Source organism: Elephantulus edwardii, unplaced genomic scaffold (assembly GCF_000299155.1).
Source record: "Elephantulus edwardii isolate Elephantulus edwardi_28Jun2011 unplaced genomic scaffold, EleEdw1.0 scaffold00012, whole genome shotgun sequence".
Taxonomy (NCBI): Eukaryota; Metazoa; Chordata; class Mammalia; order Macroscelidea; family Macroscelididae; genus Elephantulus; species Elephantulus edwardii.
Genome location: NW_006399762.1, coordinates 24,062,225 through 24,082,043, shown reverse-complemented (window position 1 = coordinate 24,082,043; position 19,819 = coordinate 24,062,225). Strand labels below are relative to the sequence as shown.

The following is a 19,819-nucleotide window of genomic DNA, read 5'->3' as shown; positions in this document are numbered from 1 at the left end:
TGGTGGGGGCAGGGCGGTGCGGGGCGGAGGAGGCGGGCCGCACGGGGCTCGGGGAGGAGGCCGGTCTGGGAGAGCCGATGCCGGGGCTCTTTACGTAACGTGACCCCGGGCCCCAAACCGCCGGGGCTCGTAGGGGCGGTGGAGGCAAGAATCCCACGTGCGAAATAAACTCCCTGGACTCCGGCGATTTGTCCCCGGAGACCGAGGAGGGTGGAGGACGGGGATCCGAGGCTGCAGGTTCCAAGGTGCCTGTGGTCTGGAGAAAGGCCCTCGTAGTGAATGAGCTGGGTGGACGGTGCTCTGCTCGGGTCCGAAAAAGCGCTGTGGTTTCTAGGGCCCGGCGAGCCCGTTGTCATGAAGGGAACTTAAGTTAGGGCTCAAGTTTGTAGACAAAAGGGTCTAAATATGCAACATAAGTGTAACTGTAGCCCTGACCCAATTTGGCCTTGAGATCTGTATTTGCTGCCTCAAGCGTTTGAAGTTTGCTTGTAGTGTTTGAAAGAGAGCAGGTGTCCAACGAATTTAAACGAACATCTTAAGATCTGAGTGGTGTTTTTCCCCCAGGTTCGCTTTCAGAAATACACATTCTTGCTGGCGTTGGCCCTGCTTTGAGTCAAGGCCTTGAAATAGGCAGCAGCCAGTGCAACAGAAAAAGCCACTTTTCATACTAAGGTCGTAGACATTTCAGTCAGTAAGAGTTTCAGTGGAAAAGTGGTCATCGCTAGGGTCATTTCTCATCTTGAGATTTGGAATATTTGTGGTCGAGCTGGGAGTGGATGCTCACTTAATTGACTTCGTAGTATGTCAGATGAGAATCTTGGTAATTGATTGACTACTTTAGGAAAATGCCCGATGTCAGTAACTGAACAAAACTATCCTAGTGCTCTGCAAATAGATTGTCTACGGGCCTGTTCTCATTTGCTAGTCAAAATGTAGTGAACTTTATAATCCATTCAGCCAGCATCTAATTTTTATACCTGCTACTTTTCATACATGTTTATCACAAGAATCAGTGGTTGACACTTTTCATAAATCAGCTGTTGGGTTTTTTTATCAGCCATACTTGCCAGTGCTTTGTTTCCAGTAGTCAGTGCTTACTATGGTAGATTTTAAATTATGAGTAGGATTGTGGGTGGTGTTCAACTTGCTGGACTTTTCATAAGGATACTATTTGTAAGTTGTCTTCCTGTGCCTTCGGTATATTCTCATTTGAAAGAGCATGCTCATTTAGGAAGAGATTCCAAGTATCTCTGTTTTCTTCCCTTGATTCTTCTGAGTCTGAATTCTAAATTTTGTGAATGCTTAAGAATGCCAGGGTGTTTATTCAGCCAGTTGTAATCAAAATGTTAATTTATGGACAAATCAAGTAATGCATTTGAAGCCAAATAGAGATACTTGATGCATAATCATTTCTTTATAATCACAGCATTTAGTGGGGTTTCAACATTGATTGCATATTTGTTTACCTGTGTGGTACTCTTTTGGAGGAGTAGAAAAGACAGAATCCCTGTTTCTATTAACTTAGTTGGTTCTGGCCTTTTGGGATTTTAATGTGATGGTGAGGAGTTATCTAGGCAGAAGTTACAGCGTGAGCAGAAGGCTAGAAGTTTGAAAGTGCAGTCCATGGTAGGAAAGTGTAAAGAGACACAAAGGGTTAATAAGTGCAGAAATCTGAAACATCAAAGTAGAAAGGAAGAGTTAAAAGGAAATAGCTTGAGGAGAGACTAAATGTAATGCTTAGGAATTCAGAAATGAAGAACTAGCAACAGTTTGATGCCTTGGTGGAATGTAGAGATTTAGATAAACAGGTTAAATCTGGTTTATTAAAAAAAATAATTTTTACCCCATAGTATTGGCAGTTGGAGAGATTAAGCAGTCATTAGGATTTATGATTTTTTTGTTTTTTTGTTTAGGCTTGCATAAACTAGTTTGCCTTTTAGTAAATCTCTGGAATTCCTAGAATGGCATAAAAAGAAATAGGTCAGAAAAATGAGTATAATACATAAAAGACAATTCTAAAACTGGAATGGTGTCTAGCTAGATCTCGTTGCATTCAGTGATAATTAGAATTTTCTTTTTTTAAAATAAACCTTTGTTTTTCCAAAGGAAGTTGTAACAGATAAATCGGGGTGGGGGGGGGGAAGCAAAGCTGTTGTGCTGAAAATAAAAGGAGCTTAGTTGTTTTTGGAATATAATCTGAGGAGCTCCAAGCCCAATTCTTTTCATTTACAGATAAAGTCAAGATCCATAGAACGATTAAATGAGTATTTTCTGATATGTCCAGTGTGAACTCCATGAGAGAGCGCTTTTTTGTGTTGTCTTGTTCACTCCTATATATTCACAGCCTGGCAAGCTGTTTGTTGCCATTGAATTGAGTCAACATTATATATAGCAGAGTGAAGTATTCCTCAGTCCTGTACTGTTTTCGTAGTGGTACATATGTTTGAGTTTAACCTGAATCAGAGCTCATTTTCTGCTGATAGATTAAACAGTATGCTGTTCTTATCCAAAAGGTTTTAGTTGACTAATTTTCAGAAGTAGATCACTGGAGTTTTCTTCCTAGTCTGTATTAGTCTGGTAGCTCTCCTGAAGCCTATCTACTGTCTGACCCTGCTGGTATTTGAAATATTATGCATAACTTTCAGCATGGTACAGCAAATTAACAAATGTGCGACAGTTGGCAAATTGCAGATATTAAGTATTTGTTAAATAAAGTCCAATTCAGTACTACTAATTTCAAGTCCAGGAAGCCCTGTTGGCCTAGTGAATAGGGAGTTGTGTTGCCAACACAAAAGCAGGTAGTTCGAATCTACCAGTGGCTCTGTGGGAGAAAGATGGTCAGTTTCTTCCCTTACAATTTTCAGCTGCTGGAGGGGTCAGCTATGAGTCATTTCCAACTCAGTGGACAACAAGTCCAATTCCAGATCTCTTTCTGTTAACAGAATCTGAGAAATTTATTTTTAGAAATTTTGAAATTGGGTAGGAAAGGGAATATAAAGGCAGACAACTGAGACATCATTATCACCTTATTTTCTAGGTTTAATTGATGTTAGTTTTTCTCAATTATTTGAAAATACAGTTTGACTTTGAGTTTTGAAAGCTTCCTTTTAAACATTCTTCATTGGAATTATGTTTTCTACACTTCAGTTTTGTACAAAACAGCTGATTATCAAAAGACTCAAATTCTTGGTGTTTCTATGTAAAATATTTATTTTTTATATCCCTTTCAAAGTTGCATTCTCAAACATAGGGAAATTGAGTAAAAGATTATCCAGATGATAATATAATTTCCAAATTACTCTTAATTGACTTCAATGGAAAAGAAAGGCAGCTGCTTTTAAATTTTACTTTTAGGAAGCAAATAATGCCCATTTTCAAGTGAATATGTGTTTCTTTCCTTCCTTGTATATGTCCTTTCTAAGACACTACTACTGGCAGTCTTACCATTTTAGTTGTCAGTAATGCAAGAAAGAGAATATTAGAGTTCATTATCGAAGATATAAACCAAATACCATTGAAACAACAATACTGGCTGGTCAGTTATAAGAAACCTTCAGCTCTGAGAGCACATGTAAAATTTAAAATGATATAATTCTCCTTAGTGAGTCTGAAATAAACCTTTCTGATTGGAACCAGCAGCATGTGTGTCTCAGGTTTCCATTCTTGGTTTATTATACCTAACCATTTGTTATAGTTAACTGGGAGGAAATGGCAGATCCTCTGAAGGGAGCAGATGCAGGGTGACGGTGGTGGGGTCTGACTTCTACCTGCTTCAGCAGAACTATCCTCATCAATAATATCCATAGCACCATATAAATAACTACATGGTCAGACATGCCATCTCACGTGCTCCTGCATGTATTTTTACCAATCACTGGGTCTGATGTTCATTGCAGGACTCACGGACTTAATTCACAGTTATGGGATTTTTTAGGGAAATAGGTTGGGGAATGGGGGAGGCAAAGAATGTCACTTACAGTGCAAATCTAGGCTTATTCTAGTAGTCCCAAACCAGATAAAATAGCACGATTCCTCATTTAGTGAAAGTCCAGGTTCAGTTCAGCAACTCGTATGCACCACTGGTTTCCCCAGTCATCCAGCAAATGGCTCTGTGAACTGCTTTCTCTCAAAGCAGTTACAAGTCAGCTTTTCTTTCAGTCATCCAGTAAGCAAAACCTTTAACTGTAACTTTTGTCTCAGAGCAATTACGAGTCAGCTTATTCTTTATTCAGCAAGCAAACCTTTAACTGCGGCCTTACCTGCAGTATTTCTCTGGTTATACCTTGCCACAGTCTCTTCACAGTCTCTCCATCACTGTCATCCTAGGAGAGCCAATTTTCAAGAGTTTTAACATTCTGTCCTTTCACAAAGATACTGCTGTGGTAATGATAGAGAGATAATTTCCTTCTGAGATGATTGGTGTGTTCCTCAAGAATATACATGTACCATTTATCTAGATTTTAATGTTTTATTGCTGTATGTATTGCTTTAAGGAGCTCTGATGGCTTAATGCCTTGTGTGCTATGCTGCTAACCATAAGGTCACTGTTTCGAATTCACCAGTTCTTCCACAGCACACACACAAAAACGGCATTCTCCTCCCCTAAAGATTTACAGCCTTGGAAACCTGAGGGAAGGTCACTGTGAGTCGGGGTCAGCTCGATGGCAGTAAGCTGGGTTTGACTTGAATCTGAAATCATCCTCTTAAAACATTCTTCCTTAGACTTGTATTTTTTGTGTGCGTGTACCGTCAAATCAGATCTGACTGGTACAGGAGGATATTGCTCCTCCTTCTCCGGCAGAGCATCTGGTGGATTCGAACCGTGTACCTCTGGGATTGCTCTGGTGGCCTAGTGGCAAGCTGCACTGCAATCCCAGAGGAACACGGTTCGAATCCACCAGACGCTCTGCCGGAGAAGGAGGCGCAATGTCCTCCTGTACCAGTCAGATCTGATTTGACGGTACACGCACACAAAATAAAAAAAAATAGACTTGTATTTTTTACACTTCCGTTTTGAACATTATATGAAAAGTCTGGAATGGCTAGAGTTTTCATATGAAGTATCCATTTTTGAGATTCCTTTCAAAGTTACATCAAACATGGGAGCTGAGTTAAAGAATATCTGGATGATGGTGTAATTTAATTGACTTTAGTTATTTATTGCTAAATAGTTAACTAATAACTTTGTTTAGTTATGTACTGTTTTAGTTATTTATGGTAACTTTCCCTATCATACCTCCTCAACTCTATCTTTAATAATTTTCTTAAGCTGTATTAATTGCTGATCATCATGTGTCAGTTTCATTTTTGTAGCTCATCTACAAACTTTAACATATTTGAACATATTCATGTTCATTGTTATTAGTTGCCATGGAGCCAGCTCTAAAAGAATGAAATGTTGCCTAGTCCTGTGCTGTCTTCATGATCTTTGACCGCATTATGAGGCTGTTATGTTAATCCATCTCACTTGAGGGATGCCTTCTTTTTTCACTTTCATATTTTTTTTTCTAATGACTGGCGTTTCCAATGATATATCTAAAATAAGCAAAATGAAGTCTTGCCATCCTTACATGTAAGGATCATTCTATGCGAAACTTATACTTGGACTGGGAGGCAGTCGTCAGAACAGAGCAAGGGAACATTGCATGGTTCAAAATTGGGAAGGGCGTACGCCAGGGATGCATCCTATCTCCATACCTTTTCAACCTATATGCAGAACAGATTATCCGGGAAGCTGGGCTCTATGAAGAGAAATGTGGGGTCAAGATTGGTGGACGATTTATCAACAGTCTGTGTTATGCATATGACACAACCCTGCTTGCTGAAACTGAAGAGGACCTAAAGCGCCTGCTGCAGAGTGTCAAGGACTGAAGCCTACAATGTGGATTGAGGCTCAATGTCAAGAAGACAAAGATTCTCACCACTGGAGCAGTTGGCAGCATCAGGATGGATGGTGAAGAGATTGAGATTGTACACAGCTTTAGTTTGCTTGGCTCCATAGTCAACAGTCTTTTGGCACCAGCAGCCAGGAAATTAAAAGGCGCATTGCCATGGGAAAGTCTGCTGTTAGGGACATCTCCAAAGTACTGAAGAGCAATGCTGTCTCTCTGGAGACTAAGGTGCGTCTGATACAGGCCATGGTCTTTGCTATCACTTGTTATGCATCAGAGAGTTGGACAATGACCAAGGAGGATAAAAGGAGAATTGATGCCTTTGAGCTGTGGTGCTGGAGAAGAGTATTGAGAATAATATGAACTGCTAGGAAAACAAACAGATTTGTCCTGGAAAGGGTTAAACCGGGTGGCTTCTTGGAGGCAAGGATTTTGAGGCTCCGTCTAACATACTTTGGACAAGTTGTGAGGAGAGACCGGTCCTTAGATAGGGACATCATGCTTGGGAGCGTGGCGCAGGAGAGGAAGGCCCTCTATGAGGTGGATTGATTCAGTGACTGGGATAATTGGGATGGGAGTGTCAGAGACAGTGCGATTCGCACAGGACAGAGCGGAGTTTAGGGCTGTTGTACATAGGGTCACTATAGTGTCTCTATGTACATAGTTAACAGATGATAGTCTCCTTCTTTCCATTTCCTTTCGTATAGAAGATTGTAAATTCTCTGATAGCAGGAACCGTATGATTTTCTTTACCATATTCCCAGTGGCAGCATTTGTTGCCCGCCCAACTGAGTATGTGAACTTAGCTTGGTATTCACTACTACTTTTGAAGACAGGCCACTGACAGGATTTTGTCGGTGGGCAGCTCCCCACCACTACTTCTTGTGTTTAAAGCTCAATCACTATTTTAGTAATTTCTATATTTTCTCTGTCCTAGTCAGCATTGTCTAGCCGCCCTCCTCCCACAAATCCCTTTTTGAAAGATTTCCTCTAATAGACCGTCTACCTCAGCCTTTCTGGAAGGAAGGTGGATTTTGTTGGATTCACATTTTCTAAAATCATATGCCAAAAGCCACCTGTAGTAGGAAGTGAGAAAAAAGATGAAGTAGACGGAGTTGTCAAGTAATGCCTTGCCTTGCTTAACCAGTAGCCAAGTCTTAACCTGTTTGCTTTTCTTACTATTTCTGAGAAGCAAGTATTGTGAAGTAGTCTGACACTGAAACTGGCAAAGCTGGAGTTCTCTGCTTTTTACACTCTATTTAAATTTGTATAAGTTACTGGCCTCACCCCTCCCCTTTACTTAGGTGAAATCATACTGGTTTTTCATTAAGGTATTCATGGATATTTTGTTTTATAACATGAATTACAGTTAATTAATGTAATTAATTTATTCTGATGCCTAATCAAGCTTTTATGGTATATTGCCTTTTCCTTTTATAAATGTTTTTTCTTTTATACTGATTGACTTACAAAGTTCGTATACATTATTTTTCACAGTTGCCTTTCCCTTTTATTTATTTTATTTATCATTAAATTACTGAGTGAATTTGTATGCCCTTAAAGGATCCCTGCCTACCTAAAGGTTGGCAGTTGATTATCTGCTCTGATAAATTGTTGTTGTGCACCATCGAGTCGGAACTGACCCTCCAGTGGGTTTACAGAGGGAATAAATTATACTCAAGGAGAAGTCTTTTTCTTCCCAGGTAAAGCTGATGGATTAAAACTGTGTACCCTTTGGCAGCATAGTTCCTTGCCATTAAGCTACCAGAACTTGTTGTTAAAGATTGCTGTTGGGTACCATGAATTGAATGTAATTCATAATGCTCTTATAAACAGACCTGAACCCTGTTCTACTCTGTGACATCCTCATCATCGTGGCACATTTGAGCCCATGGCTGCAGTCACTGATGTCAGTCCATCCTGTTAGAGGTCTTCCCTACTTTCTCTGACATTCCTCCTTTCCAAGTGTAATATCCTTTTTCAAGGAAAAGTCTCTCCTGGAAACATTCCCAACGTATGAGAGACAAAACTTTGGTATCTTTGCCTTCAGAGAGCAGTCTGGTTGCACTTTTTCCAAGATGTAGCTCTTTGTTCATTTGGCGGCCCATGGGATATTCAGTCCTCTTCTCCAACACCATAATTCATAGACATTTACTGTCATCCTCATTCATTAACCAACTCTCAGATGTCGTGCAAGTGATTAAAAAGATCAGGGCCTGAATCAGGCATACTTTAGTCTTTTTATTTATTTTTTTTAAGTGTTGCTGTTGTTAAAACCTGTAGCACCCAGTATTCCCAGGAGGTCTCCCATCCAAGTACTAACCAGGCCTGACCCTGCTTAGCTTCCAAGATCAGGCAAGATCAGGTGCACTCAGGGTGGTATGGCTGTGCACCTTCAAACTAGAGTCTTCAAACTGACTCTATTGCTCCTCAGTAATTTGGAGAGATCCTTGACAGTGGACTAGCCCAATGTAATATGTCTCCTGATATCCTGACCAAAACTGTTGATTGTTGATCCAAATAAAACAAAATCATTGATAATTTCAAACTTTTCTGCATCTATCATCGTGTTTGCCTCTTAATTGGCCTATTGATGATGAAGCGTACAGCCTTGAAAACCCTTTGGGGCAGTTCTATGTCTTATACGATCATTGACATGAAAATGGTGTGTAATAACAGTGGGCTTTAATTATACTATTTCTTTTTAAAATGATAGTAGTACTCCATGGGAATGTCTTCAGAATTGCATAAGATTATATATAGAAATGTGAAGTACATGCCATGTAGTAGGTTGTTAGTATTGATTTACATTTGGTGCTTTATCCATAGCACTCATTAAGATGGCATCCAAAGAGGACCACTGATAATGGCAGGAATTAATCTATATTTAATGAATGAAATTTATTCCATATGGTGGTGGTGGTAGTCTCTGTATGCCAGCAATGTCTGGGACAGTTAGTTAATTTTAATCCTTATTGTTACATAATACATTTGTAAAAAAAAAATTTTAGTTGAAGTAATAGGTGAAACTTGGGCAAAAGATGCATTAAAATTTTAGCTGCATCTTAACTTTTAGACAAGCGCTGGGCAGTTAAAAAATGCATAACTGGAGGTAAGAAAGCCAAAGTACTTTGAATGGACAAGTGTTGTGAAAAACTCTTTGAAAGCCATGTTGGGGTTGTTATGGAGGTTTTTGAGAATCGGTCTACAAACTTTGTACCATATTTGAAGTAAAGGGGAGCCATATGAAGGCCGTGTGACAAAACTTACTAAAAAGTGCTCTCTGATTATACTTGTTTTGAATTAGAGAAGAATGGCAGTAGGATAAAGAGAATTGAAATAATTTTTACTTTTGGAAAAAAATACACACCTAAATAATTTCATATACTCAAATTCAAAGAATTATGGTGCTATATTGGCTCAAGTATTAGACTTAAACAAAAGGATGGCAGTTCAAATCTACCAGCTGATTCTATGGGGGAAAGTGATGGCAGTTTATTTTAATACAGATTTATGAAACCATCTGGGGAAGCCCTCTGAGGCAGTTCTCTTCTGTCCCATAGGGTCACTATAAGTCAGAATCCATTTGACATCAGTGTTTTTAAAGGAACTTATTAATTTAAAGGATAAAGGAAGCATAAGTATCATTTATAAACCAATAAACGCTTAATGCAGAAATATTTGATTACTATATAGCAGTAGTTTCCATGAGTCACACACTTTTTAGCTTTAGAGAGCTGAGAGCAAAATAGACCTAATTTATTTTTACTTACTAAGTTTACAATTAGACAATTCCTCACAATTGAGTACTTTGTGCATTCTATAAGGAACAGGCCATTCTTTGTAAAAAGGACGTAATGCTAGGAAAGTGGGAGGGTGAAAGAAAGAAGAGACCCTTAACAAGATGGAGTAGCACAGTGGCAAAACCAGTGGCCTCAAGCGTATCAGAGATGGTACATGATAGGGCAAGGTTCAGATCCATTTTCATAATTGTTGTTCTGTGCCTTCGAGTTGCCTGCGACTCATAGCGACCCTGTGTACAACAGCCCTAAACCCTGCTCTGTCCTGTGTCAATCTCACTGTCTCTGACACCCCCATTCTGATTATCCCAGTCATTGAATCAATCCACCTCATAGAGGGTCTTCCCCTCCTTTGCTGTCCCAAGCATGATGTCCCTCTCCAAGTACTGGTTCCTCCTTGCAACATGTCCAAAATATATCAGACGAAGCCTCAGAATCCTTGCCTCCAAGGAACAGCCCGGTTTAACTCTCCAGGATGAACCTGTTTGTTTTCTTAGCAGTCCATGTTCAATACTCTTCTCGAACATCACAGCTCAAAGGCATCAACTCTCCTTCTATCCTCCCTAATCATTGTCCAACTCTCTGATGCATAACAAGTGATTGCAAAGACCATAGCCTGTATCAGACACACCTTAGTCTCCAGAGTGACACCGTAGCTCTGTGGCACTTTGGAGAGGTCTCTAACAGCAGACTTTCCCATCGCAATATACGTCTTTTAATTTCCTGGCAGCTGGTGCCAAGAGTGTTGACTGTGTCGCTATAAATTTGTAGTGGACTTGACAGCACCTAACAACAGTAACAACCATTGGGTGACCTAGTGAGAAGGGAGTTTTGCTGCCATCCCAAATATAAGCAGTTCATATCTTCCAGCTGCTCCTTAGGAGGAAGATGGGCAGTCTCCGCCTGTTCCATTTACTGCCTCTCAAGCCCTGCTTCGGAGGCACTCAGATCTGAGTCCTTGGGTTTTGGTAGTTTCTCTTTGCTGCTGTAGCAAACAAATAGCGCAGATTGGTAGCTTAATAAAAGACGGATTTATTATCTGTTGGTTAGAAGCCCTTCATAGATCTCACTGTGCTAAAATCAAGGTGAAGGGGCTTTATTCCTTTCTGGAAGTGCTAGGAGAGAAGCCATTTCCTTTCCTTTTCCAGCTTCTGAGGTAGCGTATTCCGCAGAGAGTTATGCTGCTAGCCCAAAGACCATATACCTCTCTGGTGGTTGGAATCTATCAGCATCTCTTAGGGGGAGAGATGAAGTCTCCTCCTGTGCAATTTAACAGTCTTGAAAAGCCAAAGGAGGATCAGCTCTGAGGCATTTCCTGCAGGTCAGTGATTGGGTGGCTGTTGAGAGGTGGTCCACATTTCTTGACTAATAGCCCCCCCTTTTCACCAATGACAGTACATCTTTCCGACTATACTTTTATATTAAGACTATAACTCATGTATGTAGCTCACCCAGATAATCCAGGATTGTTTTCTTTGCCCTATGACCTAACAGTAAAATGTTAGGTTTTACAAATTCTCAGGATTAAGAAGTAGACACATTTGGAAAGGCTGTCTACCACAATCTGAAAAGCTATGTTAAAGAATTTAAACTTTTTCTTGATGATAAAAGGAACAAATAAGAAAACTTTTAAAAAGTATGTAACATAATCAGATTTGATTTTTAGGAAAATCAGCTCTGGCTCATTTTGGTGTAGTCATTTTTGTAAATCATTGTTTTATACAATCACTTTACCAGGCCATTTGTTGTTACTATTGTTAGGTGCTATTGAGTACATTCCGACACATAGTGACTGACCATTTATACACAAGAACAAACTTTTTATTTTCATTTCCTTTCTTTTAAAAAAAATACCAGATTCATAAGAGTTGCAAAGAGAGTAGAGTATTTCCATGCACTCTCCAGTCTAGTTTCTCTAAAGTCAGCATCTTACTGATCTGTTACAGTTTCATAATTTGGAAATTAAAATTGTCAAATAAAATCACCTGAGCTACAAATTCTAGTACAAGTTTGTTTTTTCTTTCCTTTTGTAAAATCTGCTTAAGGATACTACATTGCATTCAGTCATCTTCTTTCTTTAATCCCCTCTGATTGTGGCAGTTTTGTAGTCTAGTTTTTCAGCTTTGGGGTTTTTTGTTCTTCTACTTAGCACTTTATTAGAGATTTGTGCTAATCTCCAGCACCTATCTGAGGGGCCTTTCTTAAGCATCAGGCCTTTCTCCATTTATATTTAAAGCGAACACCCTCATTAATGAAACCCCCACAGAAGGGAGCATAGTTCCTGCCAGGCAGTCAGGGATGGAAGAGCGCCTTAGGCACTGCTGGGCCCCTTGGACAGCAAGGCCATGATGTTGATGTCGATGGTTGAGAAGCGGAGGCTGTACCTGCGCACAAGCGGGCCCCACCACGAACTTCTCGAGGTTCTGGGCAGTGTTGTTGCGGCACATCAAAGACCACGTGATCAATTTGGGGTCGGTCATGAGTGCAGTGGCATCGTTACTGGGCGTGGGCAGGACTTCCCTCAGGAAAGCGAAGAGGGGATGTGCCTGAACACTATTAACGTCGCGCTTGTCAGAAAGTGTGAAGTTGGGCTCGAACCCACCGCCTGGTCGGACATGCTTCAGGGAATTCAGGATCTCTTTGTTTTTGGCATTCTCCTGATGCCCAAACTCATTGCATGGGAAGCAGAGCACGACCAGCCCTTGGGGACCGAGGCACCGCTGCAGATCGTTCATTTGGGTGTAGTCCTGGACCGTCGTGCCTCAGAGCAAGGCCATGTTCTCGATGAGCAGCACTTTGTCCTGCCGTGAGTCCGGGCTCAGGGGCTCCCTGCTGGTTAGCGGCACGCAGGGAAGGCATACACTGTGCGAGTGGCTGCCACCGCCAGCAGAGCAGCACACATGGTGAAGGACTGAGAGGCAAGCTTAGAACTCAGAACCTAGAACCAACCTCGACAGAAGAGTACTGGTTAAATACTTTGTCAAGTATCGGCTTGAGCTGTGGATTTTTAGAAGGAATACCACAAAGGTCAAATGACCCTTTTATCACACTTCAGGTTACACAGTTGGTGTTAATAATAAGTGAGAGACCAGTCCCCAAAATACAAAGATAACTCACAATCTTACTTTCCCACTTCTCGTGAGAGACCAGTCCCCAAAATACAAAGATAACTCACAATCTTACTTTCCCACTTCTCCATCTGGGACAAAATCTTAACAGTGAATTTGAGCAGAATGGAGATTATTGGTATGGTGCAGGATTGGACAAGGTTTGAATTTGTGGTACACAGGGTCACTGTGAGTAGGAATCAACTGGATGGCATCTAACACACATACACACCCCTAATTACTCAGAGTTGGGTCTACAGAAACAACAGTTTATACAGCAAAACATTGCATTGTCTCTGACAGTTTGAAACTGCGATGTTCAGGAGAAAGACAGCAGTCTCCTGGAAGATTTATAGCACTAGAAAACCACTGGAGGGTTGTTGAGTTGAAAGTGACTTGACAACAGTGAGTTTGAGAGGGGTACCTTTTACTGCCCCTGCTGGAGAGGGGATTGTTCAATAATAGATTGATTCACAAAACTATAACTTTTTAAATATGTCCACAGGAAAAATATACATTAACAGATAGATGCAAAAGGGAGTCTGGACAGGAGCTTTCATTACAGTTTCATGTCCCACATGCTTTATCAATCCAGAACCTCAAAAAGAAAGCATCAAGTTCCGTGCTCTTTTATCCTGGTCATTAGGGCCTCAGTGCATGGAGACTCTACATGACTCAGTGCTTGGAGATAATACATGACTGGCTGCATCTTACCCCACTTCTTTTGAGGTTTGTTGCACATGATGAGTTAATGGGGTTAGCCCAGCTAATTTGCACATAAATTTAGGTGTTGTCTGCTGTTTTAGAAAATAAAGACACCTTGATAACTCAAGACGACAATACAAACTTGAATTATTAACTCTGGTTTTAGCTTTGGACACTTAGTGAAAGTGGTGTTTGCCAGGTTCCTCCAACATAAAAGTTTTTTGGGTTGTTTTGTGTTTGGTTTGGGGTTCCCCCACTTTTTTCTGCTGTTAAAAGTAGCTCATTAAAGCCAGCCTACATTCAGATGGGGATAAATTAAGCTGCACTTTCTGGTATCAGAAGTATTCAAGAATTTGTGGGGATGTTTTTAAGTCACAGTTCGGAAAACTCAAGCTCAATGTAAGTTTTACTGGACAAGGCTGCCTGTCCTCCTTCCTCAGAACTCCTGGTGGATCTGAGCCACTTAGCTCACGGTTAGCAGCCTTGACATGGTTCATACCAGAGCTCCTTAATTAGGGAGAAATATTTTTAGCCTGCTCAACTGACCTATTTCTCCTTTACATTTTATCCACTAATTTTAGCATTCTTCAGTGAATCCTCCAAGAATTACTACTATATTGTGAAAATTAGTATGGACAAAATGCAGTAAGCTTCATAAGCTGGAAGGGTTGCACCGAGTCACTATACCAGAAAATAATTGTCTCTGTCATTGCAGGAGGGTAGTGTATGATCAAGAACTAATAATATTGAAGGACTAGCCCAGGCTGCCCTGTAGACATTAGTAAACAGTAAGATTCTAGGAATTGACAGAATACTACTTAGTTCCTCAACAAACAGATGCAACGCTGGAGTGCTTGCTCACTTATTTATGCCAATTAATTTGGAAGACACTTACCTAGATAGTCAACTGGAAGAGGTCCATATTGGTGCCTGTTCCAAAGAGAAGGTGACTCAACAGAATGCAGAAATTGTCAAGCAGTATATAGAGCAAGGAAACACTGCATGGTTTAAAATTGGGAAGGGTGTATGTATGTCAGGTATGTGTCTTATCTCCATACCTTTTCAATCTGTCTGTGGAATAAATCATCTGGGAAGCTGGATTCTATGAGGAGTTGTGTGGCCTCAGGATTGGAGGAAGACTCATTAACAGTTTATGCTATACAGATGACACAGCCTTGCTTGCTGAAACTGAGGAGGATCTGAAGCACTTGATGCAGAAGGTTAAGGATTGCAGCCTTAAATATTGATTGATTCTCACCACTGGTTCGATTGGCAGCATCATGATAGATGGTAAAGAGATTGAGGTTGTTAACAGCTTTAGTTTTCTTGGCTCGCAATCAACACTCTTGGTACCAGCAGCCAGGAAATTAAAAGACTAATTGCATTGGGAAAGTCTGCTACAGGGACATCTCCAGAGTACAGAAGAACAATGATGTCAGTCTGGAGACTAAGATGAGCCCCAGGCCATGGTCTTTGCAATTACCTGCTATGCATCAGAAAGCTGGACAGTGACCACCATGTTCAAACTGAAGCTAAAGGTCAGATCCACAAGAACCAAAGTTTGACCTTGAGTCTATCCCACCTGAATGTAAAAACCATCACAGGAATAGGTTTAAGGCCTTGTATACTGATGAGCACAGACCAGATGAGCTGTGGGAGGATATTAAGAGTATCATCCAGGAAGAATTCAAAAGGTCATTACAAAGACAGGAAGAAGAAAAGTCCAACATGGATGTGAGAAGAGACTTTGAATGTTGCACTACAGTGCTGAGAAACCAAAGCATAGGGAAGAATAAGAACTTAAGGAGCTGAATAGAAAATTTTGAAGGGCAACTCAGGAAGACAAAGCAAAGTATTATAATGAAATGTGCAAGGAGCTAGAGTTCTGAAAATCAAAAGGGCCAAATTCACTCTTCATTCTTAAGCTGAAGGAATTTGAAAACAAATTCAAGCCTCGGGTTGCAATACTTAAGGATGCTATAGGCAGAATGTTGAATGACCCAGGAAGCATCAAAAGAAGATGGATAGGGTACACGGAGTCACTGCACCAAAAATAATTGGCTGATAACAGAAGAATGTCGTGAAATTGTGTATGATTGAGCCAGTGGTGATGAAGGAGGAAGTTCAAGCTGCTCTGAAAGAATTGGCAAAAAATATGGACCAATAGATGGAATACCAATTGATAGATTTCAACAAACAGATGCAACCCTGAATGTGCTCACAAGGTTGTACCAAGAAATCTGGAGGTTTTTCCAACAGGGTGAAAAGAAAACCTACAGAATGGGAACAAACATTTGGTAATGCCATCTCAGACAAGAGTCTTATAACAAAAGTTTACAGTCTACTCCTCGCCCTCCACAAGAAAAAGACTGATAACCCAATTACAAAATGGACAAAAGACATGGAAAGAATTGTCACAGAGGAAGATATTCGAATGGTCAACAGACACATGAAGACAGGCTCCAAATCATTGGCAATAAGGGAGATGCAAGTCAAAACCACGGTGAGATACCATCTCACTCCAATAACAGTGGCAAAGTTTAACAGGGCAGCAAGTAATAAATGTTGGAGAGGATGTGCCGAGGAAGGAACTCTTATACATTGTTGGTGGCATTGTAAAATGGTACAACCATTCTGGAAGGCAGTTTGGCACCTCCTCAAAAAGATGACTATAGAAATTCCATATGACCCAGCTATTCTACCACTTGGAATGTACCCTGAGAATATGAGAACTGAGGCACAAACTGTGATTTGTACACCAATGTTCATAGCAGCATTATTCACCATTGCAAGAACATGGAAATGTCCAACTGTCCAGAATCCAAACACAAACAAAGGGATTGAGAAGTTATGGTACACATGGAATACTATGCAGCATGCAGGAGCAAAATTTTGTAAATTATTACCTAATTTGGGAAGGACTGGAGGACAATGCTGAGTGAACTAACTCAATCTCAGAGAATACTGTATAAAACCATTGTTGTAGAATGAGTATAAGGGCCTAAGAGAGGTGGGAGAGGTTGGAAGCAGAAGGATATTGGATGTGCAGGGGGAGGGGTGTGGGAGTTAATCATTGGGTTGTACAATTTGATGGGGGGGTGAGGGAAATTGAAAGAATTTGTTCGAATTTGTATTCGAATTTTATATATAAACTAGTAGGGGGGAAAATCTGGAGGACAACTACCTGGCCAACTGATTGGAAGAGATCCATATTTTATTCCCATTCCAAAAAAAGGTGATCTGACAGAGCGTGGAAATTATGAAGCAAGCAAGATACTCCAGAATTACACCCACAAAGAACTGCCAGATGTGCAAGCAGGGTTTAGAATAAAGAGACTGTGGCACTAGAGACAGTATAGCCAATGACAGATGTATCTTAGCTGAAAGCAGTACCAGAAGAAGAATGTAGGTGTTTTATTGACTATGCAAAGGTATTTGTATGGATCACAACAGACTGTGGCTAACCTTCAGAAGAATGGAATTCCAGAACACTTGTTGGTGTTTATGTAAATCCTCTGCTTAGAGTAAGAATCTTTCGTCAGAACAGAGCTAGGAAACTTTTCATGACTCAAAATTAGAAAAAGTATACATCAGGAATGTATCCTATCGCTATAACTGTTCAGGGCATATGTGGAACAATTCCTTTGGGAGGTTGGACTTTATGAGGGAGAAGGAATATCACATCAGGATTTGGAGAAAGACTCATCAACGACCTGTGCTATGTAAATGACACAGCCTTGCTTGCTGAAACTGAGGAGGACCTGAGACATTTGCTGCATTAGATGAAGGACTGCAACCTTTAATATGGCTTGGAGATCAACATTAAGGAAACAACGTAAATGCTCATCAACAAATGAATGGATAAAAAAATCTGTGGTATATTACACAGCACTGAAAAACAAGGAAATCATGAAATATTATACAAAATGGGTGACCCTGGAGGACATTATGCTAAGTGAAATATCTCAGTCACAAAAAGACAAATACTGCATAATGCCACTGTTATGAAACAGGACTGACATGGGTGCTGGGGGGAAAATAAGAAAAGGAGATAAATAATGAACATTGCATTGAAACAGATGAAAACTGTTCAAAAGGAATATATGATTAGGTATTATTTGCATGACAGCAGTCCAGAATAAGAGATGCATATCAGAGTGGAGAGGGGGTGGGGTGGGTGGGGATGGGGGTAGAGGGGATTGTGCAACAATGAAAGAATCTTTTTAAAGAAAAAAGCTAACCTGGTGGTGGGTCAAAGGAAAATGTGCAACAATGAATGAATGGAAATCCAAGTTTTCTGTAAACCATTAAATTATTTTTTTTTTAAAAAAAAAACAACACACACAACACAAAGATTCTCACCACTGGGCCAGTGAGCAGCTTCATGATAGATGGTGAAGAGATTGAGATTGTTCTCAATCAGTTCTCTTGGTACTAGTAGCCAGGAAATCAGAAGATGAATTGGATTGGGCAAGTCTGTTAGGGACCTCCCCAGGGTATTGAGGAGCATTCATGTCAATTTAGAGACTGAGGTGCAGCTGATCCAAATCTTTGTTACTTATGCATCAGAGAGCTGGACAATAACTAAGGATGACCGAAGAAACTTGGTTGCATTTTGATTGTGGTGTTGGAGAAGAGTATTGAACATACCATGGATTGCAAAGAGAACAAACAGGTCTGACCTGGAGAGGGTGAAATCAGGCTGCTCCTTGGAGATAAGGATTTTGAAACATACTTTGAGCATGTGACCATTCCTTGGAGAATGGGACCAGTCCTTGGAGAAGAACTCCATGCTTGGAAAGGTGAAGGACAGCACAGGAAAGGAAGACCCCAGATGAAATGGATTGGCACAGTAACTGGGGTTATGGGTGTAGGTGAGTCAGAAACAGGGAGATTGGCTTAGGATAGGACAGCATTCAGAGCTACTGTACATAGTGTTGCTATGAATTGCAAGTGGCTCAATGGCACATATCAACATTTCTTAGTAGTTTCTTTGATAAATATTTTAGTTAAACTTAGATTTGTATTTCATTTTGAGCCCTTTTGTCTAAGGTATGGGTTGGGATTTCTGAGATATGCTCCAAGCAGCATTTGTTGAAAATCCTCATTGGCACCTTTGTCAAATATCATTTTAACTCTATGTATGTCTGCTTCTCTAGACTTTGTCCTTTCACTAGTACCACATTTTATTAATTACTGTAACCTGTAAATTTCACCTGAGTCCTCCCAAGTTTATTATTTTTTTTCTTCTTTTGAAAATTTATTTACCTATACTAGTATCATTGCCAGCCTTTTCTAGGAAATTTTAGAATCAGTTTCTTCATAGCTGCAGTTTTTGAAATTGCACTTGAATCTGCCTTTCAAATTTGAGGTAATTTACATTTTCAGTCCATTTACTTGTTGCTATATGCCATCAAGTCAACTATGACTCATAGCAACTATGAACAGTGGCTCTGCACCTTGTCCTATCCTGAGCTAAGCTCACTGTCTTGGAAACACCTGACCCCATTGCCACAGTCACTGTATCCATCCATCTTATCCAGTCTTCCTCTTCTGTGCTTCTAACCATCTACCTCTCCAAGCATGATGTCTTCCAAGACTGACCCCTCTTGACAGTGTTCAAAGTATGTCAGATGAAGTTTCAAAATTCTTGCCTCCAAGGAGAAACCTGATTTTACCCTCTCCAGGACAGATCTCTTCTCTTGGCAGTCAATGATTATGTTAAACACACTAGTCCAGCACCACAACTCAAAGGCATCAGGTTGTCTTCTCTCATCCTTATTTATTCATTGTTCAGCTTTCTTAGATGCATAGCAAAGAATTGAGAAGACTGTGGCATGGATCAGGCATACCTTAGTCTCAAATCCGAAATCGTTGCTCTTCAGCACCCTGGAGAGGTCATTGACAGCACATTTTCCCAGTATAGCTCATCTTTTGATGTCCTGATTGCTAGTAGTTCTTTTGACTTCTTTTACCAGTGTTTTTATCACTTGCACGTTGGGATCCTTTACATATTTTATTAGATTTATACTTAATTTTTTTTATATACTACTGTAAGTAGTAATTGTTCTATAACTTCAGATCACATTTGTTCATTACTGATCTTGTTTTTAGGCTTTTGTTTGGTAACCTTGTACCTCCTGATCTTTATAATTATTCTATACATATTTTTGTAGATGATTTGGGGATTTTCTATATATATTATTGTTGTTGTTGTTGTTGTTATGTGCTGTTGAGTCACTTGTGGCTCATCGACCCTGTGTACAACAGCCCTAAACTCTGCTCTGTCCTGTGCCAATCGCACTGTCTCCGATAC

General features: G+C 40.3%; 2 pseudogenes; one reads left to right on the top strand and one right to left on the bottom strand.

Moving 5' to 3' along the window:
• The window catches only part of LOC102848999, an 84,196-nt pseudogene that overhangs the window by 357 nt on the left and 64,020 nt on the right, over window positions 1-19,819 (top strand).
• Window positions 12,003-12,593, bottom strand: LOC102872622 (annotated as a pseudogene).